This window comes from Protopterus annectens, chromosome 3.part1 (genome assembly GCF_019279795.1).
Source record: "Protopterus annectens isolate FY-2018-M chromosome 3.part1, PAN1.0, whole genome shotgun sequence".
Taxonomy (NCBI): Eukaryota; Metazoa; Chordata; order Ceratodontiformes; family Protopteridae; genus Protopterus; species Protopterus annectens.
Genome location: NC_056732.1, coordinates 536,610,735 through 536,629,137, shown reverse-complemented (window position 1 = coordinate 536,629,137; position 18,403 = coordinate 536,610,735).

The following is an 18,403-nucleotide window of genomic DNA, read 5'->3' as shown; positions in this document are numbered from 1 at the left end:
TGGAGTAGTAGGACAGCACGTGTTGTATTATACATTATGAGGTAAATTATGGTGCCCAGAAAAAGGAGCAGTACCACAGGACCATATACATTTATTTTATTTATTTTACATTTGTTGACTGGGAAAGTCTGACTGGATATATGTCCATTTTCAGCAGAGGCCCAGGGAGAAAAGCTCCAAGTACAAGTTAGTTACAGACAAGTACAAATATAGCATAATAATAATAAGAGTAAAATACAACAAGGTGCAATAAAATCCAGTGTACAATAATACAGGTACAAAGAATATGGCAGTTATAGGATTGAGATAGTTACATTGTAGTGATGAATGAGAACATAGATTATTTCTACAAAAATGAGAACAGACCAAGGTAGTAAAATAGATATGCATATAGTTAGCAAGCTTCAGGAAAATAAATCTCTCATGTGCATGGAGAGTAAGAGTATATACAATGGAAGATATAAAATGGAAGATACCAGGACAGTATTTTAGGTGAGGTAGGCAAGTAGGGGCATCTTGAGGGAAGAAGGTGGGGAGAAGTATAATAATTTCTATCCCATAGGGTTACTGCAGGAGCATATCCTATGCAATCTGAAAGAGTTTCATTGAGTTTTTAACTATGGATGCTGATGGTTCTTGAGTTAAGTCTGGCAGGAGATTGTTCCAGTTTTTGGCAATGTAGTTGGAAAACAGTGAGTCTCCAGCCATGTTGTTTGATTTTGTGGTATTTAGCAGAACTTTATCTGTAGATCGGAGTTCTCTAGATTTAGTATAAGGACTTATTAAAGATTGGAGGGCAGGGACTTTATAAGGTTTGTAGAAGATTTTATGAGCAGTAGTGAGTTGGTTATAGAGAAGCAAATAAGGGAATTCCAGCCAGTCTAAGTTTTTTAGGTTTAGACAGTGGTGAGTGTGGAAAGCTGAACCACTAGCAAATCTGGCAACATGGTTATAACAACTGGAGAGCTTATTTAGTTCAGTTTTTGCCAAGTTAGTCAGTATAGGAGAAGCATATAAGATGGTATAAAGTAAGTGGGAGCAGGCAATGGTAGTTCTAGCAGTTGGGGTAAGAAATGCAAAGATTCTATATACGGAGCCCAGTTTTTTAATGGTGTTTTTTATTGTTTGGTTAATGTGCAGGTCAAATTTGAGGGTGTTGTCTATTATTACACCTAGTAATTTGGTGCTAGCATCTGGGTAGATTGTGGTGTCAGTGTCTGACGTATGGGGATGAACAGCAGTAATTTGGTTTTATTGGGGTTTAGTATTAGGCCACGGTTAGAAAACCATTTCTCGACAGTTTTAAATGTGGATTGGATCATAGTATGGAGGTCCTGTGGGGTTCTGGCTGAACAGATTAGGGTGGAATCATTTGCATATTGTATGAATGAAGCATTTGGGATGGCTGTGGGGAGATCATTTGTAAAAATGGAAAAGAGTAATGAACCTAAGATGGGGCCTTGAGGAACTCCTACAGTAACAGGTAAGAGGGAAGTAATGGACCTAAGATGGAGCCTTGAGGAACTCCTACAGTAACATGTAAAAGGGACAACAGATGGTTTTGCCACAGAACAGCCTGATGTCTGTCCTGCAGGTAGTGTTGGAACCATTGGAGGGATTGGTGATCAAGGAATAAGTTTTTGAGAGCAATAATAAGTAGCTGGTGACTGACCATATCAAAAGCCTTGGAGAGGTCAAGGAATAGGGTGCAGGAGAGTTGAGCATTGTTTTTATTAGAATTAATGGTATTAGTAAAAGAGGGGAGGGCAGTAATGGTATTATGGTGGAGTTTAAAGCCTTCTGGGAGTCTGCTAACAGTTTGTTTTGCATGAGAAAGTACATTAGCTGTTTGTGAATGCATTTCTCCATGATCTTAGCCAAGGGGGATAGGATGGCTATGGGTCTGTAGTTAGAGAAATCTATGGATAGTCCACCCTTATGGAGTGGTATCACATGTGACACTTTCTAGAGTGAGAGGATGGTAGTTTCTTTAATAGTTCTATTTATTAAGATGGAGATGGGAATAGCCATGACTTTGGCTGCCTTTTGTATTTACTCAGCTGGCAAAAGGTCAGTGGCTGGAGTGGTAGGTTTTAACTTAGAGAGGAGTTTCCTTATGGCGCTGGTGGAGATGGGTTGGAGATTGAAAGTTGGGTGATCAGAGGGTGTTTGGGTGTGGGTATTACTTATAGTAGGGTTATTTTGTTTGGCAAAATGTTGAATTGTTTCTGTAAAGAAACAGTTAAAGCTGTTTGCTATAGCCTTAGGGTGGGCATTTGAGTCTATATTATATCATCGAATGCTTAAAAAAGTGAACGATGAATAACCAAACTCGTGTAAGCAAAGCAAAAGCTTACAATCTCGAAAGCTCAGAACAGTGATTTTTTCCAAGGGGAAAAAATTGCTGTTCCAAACAAAAAAAAAAAGAAAAAAAAATTGAAATAATACATAAAGAGGGGGCTTCACCCCCCCACACTCCCCCTACTTAAATATACCAACTCCAAGATCGCACTATAGTGCCGAAAATGGCAAAGTAATGGAAGCGGCCAAGCAAATTCTTTCACTGGGAAAGAATTTGCTTAAAAGCCACTTTTGCTATTTTGCATTTTCCTTGTTTTAAGTTCGACCAAGACGCATTTGATATAATGCATCTTCGGTCATCTAATAGGAACCCGGGCATTTGTGATATTTGTGGGTGTTGGGGTAGTTGATTTGCCAGGGTGAAGTAGTTTATTGATACCTGTCCAGAATTTTTTGGATTTGATAGGTGCTTGTGCTAATGCTCCTTTTTGTCCTTTACTATGGATTTTCTTGCTTCATTTCTTAGTTGCCGGTAGAATAATTGATGCACAGGAGCGTTGGTGGTTCCCCAATGTGTCCAAGCTTTATTTCTTATAGAGATTTCTGTCCTGGCAGTATTTGTTAGCTTAGTTATCCGGGAAAGGATACTGCAAACAGCTAATGTGAGTGTATTCCACACAGTGCTGCATATCTATATCCCATGTGAAGTGCAAAGATTACAACAAAGCCATGAGCTTCTACATATGTTTAAACAAATTGCACAGTTCAAAGGATTTTGGATTCACTGGGTATTGTTTTCCCACTTGGAAGTATATGGCCTTTAATGATGTAATTGCATCCGTCTGGAAATGGAGCCAAGATCCTAAGTAGTACACATAAAAGTTTTGTTTGCAACCAGTTAAACTAGACAAGTGGATGACACATAAGCAGCAATGTTCTGGAGGCTCCACACAAAACAACACAGTGGTTACTGATTTAAATATCATTAGTAAAACAAATATGCAAGAAGATCAGTGTCAGAATGGATGAGTCAAAAGCGACAACAGTAAAAGCACTACACAGTGAACATAAAGGTCCACATGAAAGTAAAAACATTCTGATATTGCTGATTTGATAGAAAATCAGCAACAATATTCTGTCAGCAAGAAAAACGAGGCATAGAGACTGGGAGGTAAATACAGTGGGAACCACATAGTAAATGAGCTACTGTAAAGATAAAAAAGTAATTGTGACGCCCGTGCACTGGCCCAGCAATCAAGGAGCCTCAATCCTCACCACTAACACCAGTGAGGGGCATCCATATTGAGAAACGACAATAAATACACACACAGTAAAGTACACTTTCCCTTAAGAGTGAGCAGAGATCACAGTCATTCTGGGGCTGGTTTCATCCATTCTCTCCAGGTCCCGAATAAGACTCCCCACTGGCACAACTACAGGGTCCAAATCTCAGCCTAGTGGGCAAGCTAAAACCTCCAGCACTCTCTCTATCCAACCAGTGCTTTGTGTCTCTGCCCAAGTAGCTGACACACACACACTTTGAGATAAGAGTTATATACAACCACACAGACACTCCTGGGGAAGGCTGGCACAGGTTTTCCAGCTGTGCCCCTTTTACCCAGAATATACAGTAGAAATCACTGCCACCACTCTAGCTAATATTTATCAGCTACTCAAAGGCCCTTATTAAAGGGTGTCCAATTATTACTGTGCAATATTATTATCCAAATGGTAAGTCTGACCAAACAGTCAAGACCTATTTGGAGTGAATTGGTACAGTATCACTATATATATATTTATATATAGGTTCATAGGTTCATAGGTAGATACTAGGCTATTGGCCCTAGGGCCTATATAAGCCTAGTCAAATGGTACCCTGGCTTTTGCCACCCAAGAAAATGATTTTCCTGTGCCCCTGTCAAGCAGAGCCACAGAAGTGATTCCCTGGGGTGAATTTCCTATCTCCCATCCAATCATCAAGATTTTTCTTGAAGAGTGCTAATGAAGAGCTTTGTTTGATATAGCTAGGTAGTTTGCTCCAGAGTATGGGAAGTCTCTGAGACAGGAATCTATCCCAACAGTATGTTCTGTTTATTGTGGTGATAAGGTTTAGGTCCCTAGAGCATGTAGCTTGAAGGGATTGGGATTTCTTTATGTGGAGCATGTCCAACAGCTCTGGGTTTGACATAGCTTTGTATGCTAGGCAGAGATCACCTCTGAGTAGGCGATATGCGACAGAGTAAAGCTGGAGTTTTTTGAGACGATCTGCGTAGGGCATCTGTTTGAGCCTGGTAATCTTCTTTGTGAGGTATTTCTGTGGCCTTTCCAGTTGTTGTAGATGTCTTGTGAGGTACATACCAAAAGAGGCATTGTACTCTATAATGGATCTAATGAGTGATGAGTAGAGGGGAACAATGACCTCCTTTTTCCTGGATGAGAAACCTTTTGTGATGAGGTGTGCCACGTAGAAGGATTTCCTGACTACTGTGGCAATGTGATTATCAAAGGAGAGACTACTGTCCACCTGTGTCCCAAGGTCTCTTATCACACTTTTGGTGTTAAGCAGACTACCGCCTATGTGGTAGTTCATGGATACAGAGGTTTTACCAAAAGGGATGACAATGCACTTTTTGGCATTGAGCTTGAGGCCATGGCTTTGACACCAGGCATCTGTCTCAGTGAGGCCCTTTTGTAGGATGTCCACATCATTAGGAGATTTGATTATGGCTCCTAATTTGCAGTCATCTGCAAACTTTGTTAGCCAAAGACCTTCTGTGTTAGCCTGTACTTCAGAGAAATAGATACCAAACAGGAGAGGACCTAGGACTGAACCATGTGGTACTCCACTTGTCACTGGCCTAAAGTTGGATTTAGAGTCTGCTACTTTCACAGTGTGGGCTCAGTCAGTGAGCCAGTTGGCAACCTATCTTGCGACATAGGGATTTATACCTAGTTTAGTGAGTTTGTCTATAATTCACTTTATCACTTTAGAAGCTCAAAATATTGAAATATCAAAATTCAGTGTTTCGAGACCATAAAGTGGAATCCTGAAAAGAGCAAAAGCTCAGAAGCGCGAAATTCAAAACCTCGAATACCGGACATTTTGAATTTCACTCTTCTGAGGTTCCGCTGTGGTTACAGATTCAGCTAAGTGTGTGTGTGTGTGTGTGTGTGTGTGTGTGTGTGTGTGTGTGTGTGTGTGTGTGTGTGTTAAGGGTTTTGGGTAGGGGCTGTGGTGTGTGTTAGTGTGCTTTGTTGCTGTGATGTGTGAGCGTAAGCAGAATGTTTCTTGTGTGGTGGTGTTTGCGTGTGTGTGTGTGTGTGTGTGTGTGTGTGTGTGTGTGTGTGTGTGTGTGTGTGTGTGTGTAGTGCGACCTTGGAGTTAGAATATTTAAGTAGGGGTGTCAAGGGCGCTTGTGTTTCTGTGTGGGGAGGATGGTGTGTGTGTGTACAGTAGTAGCTCAAAATTCAAAATCTCCAGTGTGCAAGATTTTGAATTTCTTGCTTCTGAGTTTTCTATGTTTTAAAGATTCGATTTTATAGCTTCGAAATACTGAAATTCGATATTTCAGTATTTTGGGGATATAAAGTGAATCTATATATATATATATATATATATATATATATATATATATATATATATATATATATATATAATGTATTCTAAAGCTTAAATTATCTCTACACAAAACAGTCACAGTTGAAAGGTTTAAAATATTTAATAATAAATAATAAAAACACAAGACAATACTTCTTACTACACAGTGCTAGTCAAGAATTCAGAGATCACAGAGAAATGTTTAAAATAATACAGTAGAAAAGTTCTGACATCACAGAAAAACAAACTAGTCTAATCTTTCCAATTCCTAGCTATTTTTAAGAGAAAACACTAAAGTCTAAGATCCTACTTACATATAGAAACAGGCAGTGCTGGTGATGGTGGATGTTCTCAAGACAAATGCTCTAATGCTCTGATTCTTTCTCTCCTTAAATTGACAACACAGTACCACTGATTCATTTCAGATCACTTCATTTCTTTCTGGTTCCCAGACTAACAGACTCTCAGAGGTTAATAGCCCCTTTAATCTTGCAGCTGGTCAGGAACCAGAGCAATAAAATAAATTATACATGCAAATTCTAGCCATTAACTTTGGCCTCAAACCAATAGGCAAAATTCCTTCATCCAGACATATCGGCTCCAAGTTTAGACATCAAAGAATTGGCTTGTCACCTTTGTTATAGCAGAGTGCACTGTTGTTACATTTTTGCAGTTCCACATCTAACAGCATTTTCCCATTTAAGAGAATAAGCCTGTGGCTTATATTAATATTTACAAATTACAGAATTATCTACAAAATTCTATCTGGCTAGGCTGGCAGCCTTTACCTATCTTCACACATCTCCCCCCTGGAGAACTCATGCTAGTTTTTCAAGTGACCCTTGAAAAACATTGCTGGAGAGGGTTAGGTCTATCTGAGTATACTTTACCCCACTCCATGTCTTGAGAGCCCATATGCTTTGGCATTGCTAATCCCACTGCAGTGCTGAACTGACATATATGCTTGCAACCCTATGCTCCATCTTAGCAACTTGGCATTTTGGTGGCTGACTCTGTGTAACCATGTTAGGGGGCTGTGATCTGTCACTATAGTGAATTTTGTTCCATACAGATAAGGCTGAAGTTTCTGCAGTGCCCACACTATGGCTAGGCATTCCTTTTCTACAGCTGCATAGCATTTCTCCCTGGGTTGGAGCCTATGACTGAGGTAAACCACTTGGTGCTCTTCTCCCAATAAAGAAATCTGGCTAAGTACAGCCCCCACCCCATGGTTTGAAGCATCCACCTGCACAACAAATTATTTGCTGTAATCTGGACTGGCTAAAATAGGGGGTCCTCCCAAAGATTCTTTAAGCTTCTGGAATGCCTGCTGACATGCTGTGGTCCATGCTACCTTATCTGGCCTGTTCTTCCTCTGCAGGTCTGGGAGGTGAGCAGCTATGGTACTATAACTGGGGATAAACTTTCTGTAGTGCCCTGCTGTCCCTAAGAATGCCCTCACCTGCTTTTTGGTAACAGGTGCAGGCCATGCCTGAATGGCTGCCACTCTGGCAGGTTCTGCCATACCCATCTGACATGTGCTCAGATTAATGGTCAACCCTGCCCTCTGTTGTCTGCCCAGCACCTCCTTGACATCTTGAAGGTGCTCTTGCCAGGAAAGGCTGTAGAAGGCAATATCATCTAGGTAAGAAAGGGCAAACCATCCTGTTCCTGCTAGGATATAATCTGCCAGCCTCTGGAAAGTTGCTGGGGCATTTTTCTTCCCAAAGGGCATCTTTGTGAACTCATACAAGCCAAAAGGAGCCACAAAGACTGACCTCTCTCTCTAGCACTGGGAGTCAAGGGCACCTGCCAATAACCCTTGGTAAGATCAATGGTCGTAAGATACTTAGCCCCGCCCAGCTCCTCTAGGTCCTCATCTGTCCTAGGCATGGGGCAAGCATCTGATTTTGTGTGACTATTTAATTTCCTGTAGTCCACACAGAACCTGGTGCTGCCATCCTTCTTTGGTACCAGCACCACTGGGGAGGCCCAGGGACTGCTGGAATCCTGAATTATCCCTAGTTCCAACATTTGCTTTATCTCCTAACCTCAGAGTCTGTTTGACTCTCTCAGGCACCCTATATGGGGCCTGCCTAATAGGCCTTTGGGGTCCTGTATCCACCTAGTGCTGCACTAGGTGGCTGCACCCTGGTTTCCCAGTGAACATATCCCCAGACTCCTGTAACACTGCTCGGATTTCTCGAAACTGGGTAGGAGATAGCTGCTGGGACATTGCTACCCCTTCCACTGAGGTGTCAGTCCGAGCCTCACTGAGGAGATCAGTCACCAGATCTCCCTCAGACCTCTCCTGCAATCTACTGCAAATGCTCAGCACAAGGGCCTCCCTATCAGGGTAAGGTTTCATCATGTTAACATGGTACAATTTGTGCCCCTGCCTCCTGCCTAGCAGTACGACCATGTAGTTAACATCACTTACCTTTCTTACTACCTTGTAGGGTCCCTCCCTAGCTGCTTGCAGCTTGTTGTGTCTGACAGGAATGAGAACCATTACCTGCTGCCCCACAGCATACTCTCTAGCTTGAGCATTCCTGTCATACCACACCTTTTTCCTGTTGTTGGGCTTCTGCCAGGTTCTGCTGGGCCAAGTCCTGAGGTTTAGGACATATGCCACAACAGACTCCTTGTGAGATTCACACTCACCTTCCCACTCATCACAAATTAAATCTAGAGGTCCTCTTACCCTATGCCCATACAGCAACTCAAAGGGTGAAAAACCTGTGGATTCCTGGGGAACCTCTCTGTAAGCAAACAACAGATGGGGCAAATATTTGTCACACTCCCTCTTAGACTGGTCTGCAAATGCCTGTAGCATGGACTTGATTGCATAGTTTAACCTCTCAACAAGACCATTAGTCTAGGGATGGTAGGGAGTGATCTTCATGTGCTTCACCCCACATTACTTCCACAGACAAGCCAGCAGGTCTGATATGAAATTGGCACCTCAATCAGCCAGTATTTATTTTGGGAAACCTACCCTGCTGAAAATCTCTAACAAAGCATTTGCCACCTTTTCTGCCTCAATGGAGGACAAAGTCACTGCCTCAGGGTATCATGTAGCATAGTCCTCTACCACTAGGATATACTTTTTCCCTGTGGCACTTGGGGTACTCAGAGACCCCACAATATCCATAGCTACCCTCTAAAATGGCTCCTCAATCACAGACAAAGGCATCAAAGAAGCTCTCACCTTGTCTCCTGCCTTGCCTACCTTTTGGCACTGCTCACAGGTCCTGCTGTACCCTGTTAGATCTCTGGAAATTCCAGGTCAGTAGAAGTTCTGCATAATATGTCTCTTTGTAAATGCTATGTCCATATGATCTGCAAAGGGAATATCATGGGCTATGTCTAGAAGTGCCAGATGGTAGGCTCTAGGCACTACCAACTGCTGTACCCTCTCATCTTCTAGCCCTCCCTCAGGGCTCCACTCTCTATACTGTAACTGTTTGTCCCAGTATACAGATTCCCCCTTCCCTTGAGAATCAGTTGCCTCACTAGCTACCTGTTTTAGGCCTAGCAATGTAAGGTTCAAGAGCTGAGCCTGTCTCAACTCTCTCTTTGTAATACTTACAAGCTCCCCTTCCACAGGAAGTCTGGCATCCTCTGACAGTGCTGCCTCACTGTCAGCCTGGGTACTGCTACTCAACTCTACCTTTGTAGTCACTCTGTCCAAGGGAACATCAGTATCCACAAGCAGTTGTGGCTCACCTTCAGTCTCACTGCTACAGCATAGCTTCCTCCCAGAAGTAAGCACCTCAGCAGTCCTGGCTGCAAGAATGCGGTCTGTCTGGGTCTTCCCCAGGCTACCAGACCTACATGCTTGTCTCCTAGCCTGACTGCATGTAACTGCATAAGCACATGGTACTGCCTCATCCAACTTTTAAGGACATCTGCAGGATGGTAGTTTAGTAGCCTTGTTGTCTCAAGACAACCTACTATTCTCAATTTCTCTTTCCCACTTACTGGCTCTCTCATCTTTTGTTCCCCACCTTGCCTCAGTGGACAACTGTATGCCACATGGCCCCACTGGTTGCATTCAAAACATTTGACCCTAGGTCCTGGACATGTATGTGGACTAGTGGCTTCTCCTGCTACTGGAAGATTCTGTTGGAGCAGTCTGTGCTGCCCACCATGGGTTCCCTTAGACCCATGAGCAGTACTAGGAGTGCCTTTCCTGTGCAGGGATGCCCTTCTTGCTAGGTATAGGTCTTCCTTCTTCCCCAACTCATCTGAAGTAGCACATTGTCTATCAGATAACCAGATCCTCATGTCCTCAAGCAAAGTGCTAAGGGTTTGTTCCCTCACCAAAAGGTCTGCCAGCCTTTCAAAAGTGGTGACCTGACATCCACTCACCCAGCTATGAAAATAAGTGCTCAGTTTAACAACATATGCACACACCCTTTCATCTGCCTTGCGTCTATGCTCACGAAACGTTTTCCTATACATTTCAGGTGTTAGCTTAAAACATTATAACAAGTGATTTTAACAGCAGTATAATCAAAATATTCACAATCAGCAAGTTTAGACAACACAGTTACAGCTTTACCATGGAGTAAGGGGGTCAGTAACTGTACCCAGAGCCTTTGGTCAACATCATACTGTTTGCATACCCTCTCAAACATATGAATTAAACTATCAAAATTATCCCCCTCTTTAAACTGCAGAAGAAATTTACTGACCTTTTGTGTTTCTGGGGTCCAGTTACTCCCTTCCCCATTACCTTCATGACTATAGTGAAGAGTCAGCATCTCCTTCTCATGCTGCCTCTGCCTCTCCTTTTCCTCATCTTCCAGGTGTAGCAGTTTCTCATTCTATTCAGCCTGCAAATGTCACAGTTTCTCATTGTCCTCACTATCTAGACACCTCAGTCTCTCAGCTGCTTCTTTTTCCACATGCCTGGCCTCCAATCCAAGTCTCTTTAGCTCCAGATGGATTTTTAAGTCCTCTGCAGAAAGGTTGAGCTGTCCATTCTCAGATTGTGGTACATCTCCACTGCCAGTCTGATCGTCCTCCTGGTTGCTGTTTTCTGATGCAGCCATGACCAAAGCTGCAATTATGTCTGCCTTAGACAGGTTTCCATGCACCAGTCCCCTAGCCTGGCACATCTCAGCCAGCTGGCTCCTTGTCAGCATTCCATACTCATCTGCTGATATGCTGCCTGCTCTCCCCCCTTAGACAGGTTTCCATGCACCAGTCCCCTAGCCTGGCACATCTCAGCCAGCTGGCTCCTTGTCAGCATTCCATACTCATCTGCTGACATGCTGCCTGCTCTCCCTGACTAACTAAGCTAACAAAAGAAATAAAACAATTGTGATCTGAACTCTGAATATTCACTGCATGGCTGATTTACAGTACAGAACATCTTCAGTGATCACTGTACACAAGCTACAGGAATTCACTCTACCCATGCCACTACAAGCCAATTAGTATTTGTCAAACAATTGTGCACAAGGAGCCTCAATCCTCACCACTAACACCAGTGAAGGGTGTCCATACAGGGAAGGGATAATAAATACACACACAGTAAAGTACAATTTCCCTTAAGAGCACACAGAGATCACAGTCAGTCTGGGGTCGGTTTCTCCCTTTCTTTCCAGGTCCCCAATAAGACTCTCCACTAGCAGAGCTACAGGGTCCATATCTCAGCCTAGTGGGCAAGTTAAAACCTCCAGCACCCTCTTTGCCCACCCAGTGCTTTGTATCCCTGCCCAAGTAGCTGACACACACACACACACACACACACACACACACACACACACACACACACACACACACACACACACACTTTCAGATAAGAGTTATATATAACCACACAGACACTCTTGGGGAAGGCTGGCACAGGTTCTCCAGCTGTTTCCCTCTTTTACCCAGACTATATGGTAGAAATCACTGCCACCACCCAGCTAATATTTATCAGCTACTCAAATGCCCTTATTAAAGGGTGTTCAATTATTACTGTGCAATATTATTATCCAAATGGTAAGTGTGACAAAACAGTCAAGACTTATTTGGCAGGTACAGTATCAGTATATATATATATATATATATATATATATATATATATATATATATATATATATATATGTATATACAATGTACTCTAGCGCTTACATTATCTCTACACAAAACAGCCACAGTTGAAAGGTTTAAAATATTTAATAATAAATAATAAAAACACAAAACAATACATCTTACTACACAGTGCTAGTCAAGAGTTCTGAGATCACAGAGAACTGTTTAAAATAATACAGTAGAAAAGTTCTGACATCAAGAAAACAAACTAGTCTAATCTTTCTAATTCCTAGCTATTTCTAAGAGAAAACACTAAAGTCTAAGATCCTACTTACATATAGAAACAGGCAGTGCTGGTGATGTTGGATGTTCTCAAGACAAATGCTCCAATGATCTAATTCTTTCTCTCCTTAAATTGATAACACAGTACCACTGATTAATTTCAGATTACATCATTTCTTTCTGCTTCCCAGACTAACAGACTCTCCGAGGTTAATAGCCCCTTTGATCTTGCAGCTGGTCTGGAACCAGAGCAATAAAATAAATTATACATGCAAATTCTAGCCATTAACTCTGGCCTCAAAACAATAGGCAGAAGTCCTTCATGCAGACATATCGGCTTCAAATTTTGACATCAAAGAATTGACTTGTCAGCTTTGTTACAGCAGAGTGCACTGTTGTTACATTTGTTTGCAGTTCCACATCTAACAGCATTTTTCTCATTTAGGAGAACAAACTTGTGGCTTTTATTAATATTTACAAATGACAGAATTATCTACAAAATTCTATCTGGCTAGGCTGGCAGCCTTTACCTATCTTCACAGTAATGATGATAAAAGTGCTACAAAAATGCTAAACAGCATCCTATGGATGGCAAAAAGCAGAGTTTCTTTTGATGGGGACTCAATATATCAGATGTTAAAGAAAACAGATGGACTACTGCATGCAAGGTTGGATACAGCATAAAGTGACCTAGGCATCTGCCTAGGTCTTGGCAGAGGGCCCTATAAATGTTTAAAAAAGAAAAATATGTCTCATTTATATAGCTTTTGGTTACTGCTCTAGCTTCAAGACACCTCTAGTTGTCTTCAGGAGGTCACTCTCTATCATTGGCTCTTCATTTGAGTCAATGGAAGTGAGGTTTCCTGGAGCTTCACACTCAAGAGATGTTTGGATTGCCATTAACATTTTACTGTGCAGCTTCAGATTAAAGCTGCCATGGCAATGTTTCATGTGGATTGCTTCTGCCAGCATTTACCATGAAATGTTTCTGCTAGATTTCCTCTGGAAAATACAACTGTTTGCCTGCCTTTAACAGTGCTGTCTCCGCCAGCATTTACTGTGGATTTATTCTGCCTTTCCGTGGATTGCTTCATCTAGCATTTTCTGTGGATTGCTTCTGCCAGATTTCCTGTGGAAATAGTAGCTATGTTTGCCAGTCTTTGACAGTGCTTTTGGTGCCAGCATTTACTGTGGATTGTGTCTACCAGATTTCTGTGGACATTGCAATTATTGTTACCAAGCTTTGATAGACCTTTGATAGCATTTTTGCCAGCCACACCACATAAAGGAAGTAGTGTGTGTGTGCGTCTGCGTGTTTGTATAAATACTTAGTTCTTGTACCTCAAAATAATTATGCTGTAAAGGAAGGAATCAGTTGTAGCAAACAGGAGTATCATCATATGAAACATGTTCTTTTGGGTATGATCCTTGGTTTCTTTATTTTTTGACCAAGTGTGTTTATTATTTAGCTGTGAATATGCTGGGTAGTATGAAACCTACTAATTTAATGTCAAAATATTAACTATGAATGCATTTTAATTTAGCTTTCTTTAGATACATGGGTATGAAATGCATTGTGTTGGGCTACACTAGTTTGTGTTTAGTGCACATGAGTATGCTGAGTTGTTATTGCTTCCTGTAGTGCAGAGTTTGGTTCTCTCAGCTTTTTTTTTTTGTCTAGCATACAAGTCTGACTAAACTACTTCACCATACAGTGATCCTGGAATGCCCAGACATGTTTGTCCATTGGGCTGTCCCAAGCTGTTAAATGCATTGCACATTTGTCTTTTGAATTCCTTCCCACTTCAGATAACTACTAATTAGTGCTTCACTATATGCTATTTGACTACGAATCTCAGCGTATCTCTTACAGTTTAATGTGAGTTTTCAGAGGAAGAGAAATTTACTGTTGCTCATGCTATGTCTGCTTTATTTATCAAATGGTTTTCAGTGTTTCTTTTGAAAAAAGATTAAACTAAATCCAAACTTCTGTGATCATTGTAAAAGCAAAATAGTATGCATTCTGACAAGTTTGAATAGTATTTTGTGGTAACTGGGGAGATCTGGCGCTGTTTATGTGTATGAGAAGAAACATTTTGTATTGCTTACAAACATTCAACCTCTGGCATCTGATACAATAATCTGATTGGAAAGAGCAGTCTTGTAACTGGCATTCTTAAGGGGGGAATAAGAATATCTGTCAAATGTGGTGGTAGGCGGCATGCAGGAAAAGGTTTTCACCATTGTGAGTCACAATCAACTTAACTGCATCCCCAATCACAATTAATGAATTTGGACATAAGCAGGGAATACTTTGACAAATTAGAGCATTGCTGAAGAAAATGTGGAAGGGTATGAGTTGGACTATCAATGAGAAACAAATATGTATATCAAGCAATTTGAGAAAAATGCTGTGGTTGTTTCAAATGACATGGTATCTAGGCAAAACAGGAATATACAGTATTTAGGAAATATGAAGAAACAGAGAAGGAAAAAACACATTGGCTAAGAGGCAGAGTGAAGCAGAAGAATAGTCAGAAAATCAACAACCGAAAGAGGGAAATGCTGACTATATAGTCAATTCAATTAAGAAGGGAGTTAAAAATGTAAATTACATAGATGGTCAAATAGACAAATGACCAAAGAAATATAAAAGAAAGGCTCTTGAAGTCTGATAAAAAGGATAGTGCATGAGTAGAAAAATCATACAAAACCAGTAGACAAAAACTTCTTCTCAGAATTCCAAAAGGAAAAGAATGGGGATTAATCATGTCCTATTTGGTATGCCAATGGATAGAAAGGCTGACCATAGTCTTTTCACAAGAGGATCACTGAAGACAAGAGTCTGACTAGAGTGAAAATTCATAAAGAAATGTGGGGAGAATGTCTAATGCAACTAATTAAAGTTTAGCACAACTTTTTTTCTCTAAAGACTGAACTCATCTTTAATTGTAATAGGTACACATTTCCAAAGCTCCAGAAAATTAAAACATTACATAATGTAGAATCATTGGTCTACCATGCAAAAATTAGTTGTTCTGGGAACAAAGCCAAGGAATCAGAGACCATAATAATCTTTTGTGGAAGACACATTATGGAGCAGTTTTCTTTACTACAAGAATGCATTTTTTTTCTTTGCAAGTACTGGTATATTAGAGTTCAGTAACCGCAGCAACAGTGCTTTCATATATATCACTGAAAGGTGCTTACATTAAACATTTGGGTGGATACGTACCCCTGAAACCAATGAAAACAGGTCTGAATTAACACAGAATAATATCATTATTCTTTAGGAAATTTGACATGTGAGGTGTACGTCAAATGTAAAATGAATGTAAGGAAAGGTAGATGCTGAGAGACAGGTGTTAGTCTTTCCATTATCCATGAAATGAAGAGCAAGAGTAGCACAGACCCATCTGGAAGATAATATACAATGACAGTGAAACAAAACTATGGAGTGGCACTGATTTACTGAACTACTGGTGCATTTAAACTTCCAGCTGGAAGTATTTTGGCTGGTCCAGAAGTCGGGTCTATATTAGTTCATTAAGAAGTAACTTCAGCGAATGGCCGTTCATCGTACATAAATCAGTAAACAGACATTCATAAAACATTTACATCAGCAAATTTATTTCCCAGGGCAGTGAGTTACTTAGCATTAGGAAATTTACCCACTTCCCACACTGTAGTGTAATCTCAGAGTTGGTATATATAAGTAGGGGGGTGGGGGGTGTAGCCCCCACATTGGTGGGTTTGATATACTGCGGTGTTTGTGACAGTCGGTATGTTAGCCAAGTAACTCACTGCCATGGGAAACATGTCCGTTGATGTCAACATTCAATGAATGTCCGTTCGCTGATTTATGTTCAATGAATGGTCATTCAGTGAATTTAGTTTTTGATGAAGTAATATAGACCCCCATAAGTCTATAGTGTCTGTACTTGTTTTTTGGGCAGTGTCCTTTTGGAAGTTCACATTGAAATGGCACTCGGTAATATGCCAAATTTCTCCATTTCCTAATTGCTGATGTTTTTGAAAGGGGTGCAGTAATAAAGCTGTCAGCAAAGTAATTCTAAGTTCATGTACTATATTGCAGTCATTGTCATTTGAGAAGAAAGTTTGTGTGACATCTAGGCCAAATGATTCTGTACAAGGCAGTAGATGGCAAAGTCACAGCAAATACATTACTTTCCCTTGCGCATTTCATTTCCAGAAGTCAACAAGCATTTACAAATGCAAATCAACTAACTAATATCCATAATACCACATAAGGTATATTGTGAGAGTTGGGATATGGTGAAGAGACATCTTTCACTTTTATGTCTGACTTCCAACCACAGTTAAAAATTAGCTATGCAATATTTGCATTTTTAGAGGAAACACAAGTTGTGTGCATATATATATATATATATATATATATATATATATATATATATATATATATATATATATATAAACTTCCAAAAAGTAGTCTCCATTTGACTGATGAGCAGACGTGATATGAGACAGTTTCATCCCATTCTGGTGGTGCCACCATTCTTTTTCAGTCCCTAAAAAGTTTCCTTTGGATATGACATTCTATTATGGCAATACAAGTACTGTGTTATGTAGCTGCCAATAAGGGAGTGCTGTTGCAACAGTAGGGACCTGTATTAGAGTAAACAGTATGGCAACTCTGCATCCAGTAATTAAATGTAGACTGGAGTGTTAGGTTACACGTAATGTAGAATACACAGCTGCAGAAGATGCAGACACTAACACACACACACACACACACACACACACACACATGCAAACAAACACACACAGCACACAAATACACATACACACACTCAGTCATATTGTCACCCATGTAAGTGCCTCCTGCAAATGCATTTGTTGTCACATTTGTACAGAATAAGTGGTATATCTCCTTCTGACCCCTTATACAGGGGAATGGACCATGCTTCATCAAACATTTATTTATTTATTTATTTATTTTACATTTGTTGACCGGGCTAGTCAAGCTGGACATACATCCGTTTACAGTCGAGGCCCGGGGAGAAAAGCTCCAGAACAGGTAAGCAACAATTTTGAATGACAAAAAAAAAATTAATATGCACAACAATATACAAGTTGAAAAAAGGACAAAATTACAAAAAGAATCTAAAAATACATTAGAAGTAGAATTAAAATAAGAGAAAAAAAAAATTAAAGGCATGGTACTATAGTTAGACTAATAAATCAGATGGAAACAATATAGGAATACGTTACAAAAAGATTCTTAGTAAGGCATAGTTCTAAGAAGTGACTCTCAGCAATTAAAAGTGTAGGTTAGGATCTTAGTAAGGGAGGAAGAGGAAGATTAGGTGAATGGAGTCGTGTTTTCAGTCGGGGTTGGTACAAGGACATAACCATTGAGTTTTAAGATGTTCTTTGATATGTTTTTTGAAAAGAGTAGTAGAGTCTTGATTAGTTAATTCTTGAGGGAGTTGGTTCCAGTTTTTACCTATGGAATTTGAAAATAATGCGTCACCAGCTTTATTGTGCGATTTAGTAACAGATACTAGAAGTTTATTGGCAGAGCGAAGTGTGGCTAGGTTTTTATATGGTGAAATTAGTTTTGTCAGGCTAGGAGTATAATCAGGGTAGTAAAGTGTCTTATGAATGATAAGTAATTGTTGGTAGAGTAAGTGGTTATTTAGCTCTAGCCAGTTTAGTTGTTTGAGGTTGAGACAGTGGTGAGTTCTAAGGGGAGTAGAAGTAATGAATCTTGCTATACTGTGATAGCAGGTAGAGAGTTTGGAAATGGTATTTTTAGATAAGTTAGTATATAAAGCTGAGGCATAAAAGAGGGTAGAGATCAGGTGAGTTTGAGCAATGGTTTTTCTCGCTACTGGGGAAAGGAAGGGTTTAATTCTGTAGAGCATCCCAATTTTTTTATTTACAGCTTTAATAGTAGAGTTAATATGGTCATCAAAGTTAAGTCGGTTGTCAATGGTTACACCTAACAGTCGAGTGGTCATATCAGGGTTAATACAGGTAGAATTATTTGAGGAGATAGTGAAGAATGGTGTGGGAGATTTATTGGTAGGAGTAAAGAGAAGAAGCTTAGTTTTTTTGGGATTTAGGAGGAGGCAGTGTTGCATAAACCATTTTTCAACGTTTTGGAAAACTGTTTGGGTGATGGACTGAAGGGAGGAGACATTT